Source organism: Anser cygnoides, chromosome 1 (assembly GCF_040182565.1).
Source record: "Anser cygnoides isolate HZ-2024a breed goose chromosome 1, Taihu_goose_T2T_genome, whole genome shotgun sequence".
NCBI classification, from domain to species: Eukaryota; Metazoa; Chordata; class Aves; order Anseriformes; family Anatidae; genus Anser; species Anser cygnoides.
In genome coordinates this window covers 87,220,210-87,220,513 of record NC_089873.1, presented here as the reverse complement: position 1 = coordinate 87,220,513, position 304 = coordinate 87,220,210, and positions in this window count along the sequence as shown.

Sequence of the window (304 nt, the reverse complement as noted above, 5' to 3'; positions counted from 1 at the left end):
TGTGTTCCCACGCCTGTTGCTGTCATGAGGGAGCCCATGCTTAAACAATAGCAGAGGAATAAAGAATAGCCTCGCTAATCAATATCCTGCCTAGACGCTGAGTCAGGTGGCAGCCTGGGCCTCTTTAAAATTCCTGCATTGTTCCTGATTTTTCTTTTGACTCGTGTAAATTTTTATCTTTAAGGAAAGAAAACACATGGGACCAACTGTCTTTGCCTGCTGTGCTATTCCCTTCCCATCCACCCCCACTCGGTTTCAGTGTCTTTGTCCTGTGGTAGCCTCTACCAGTGGGGGATGGAAATAG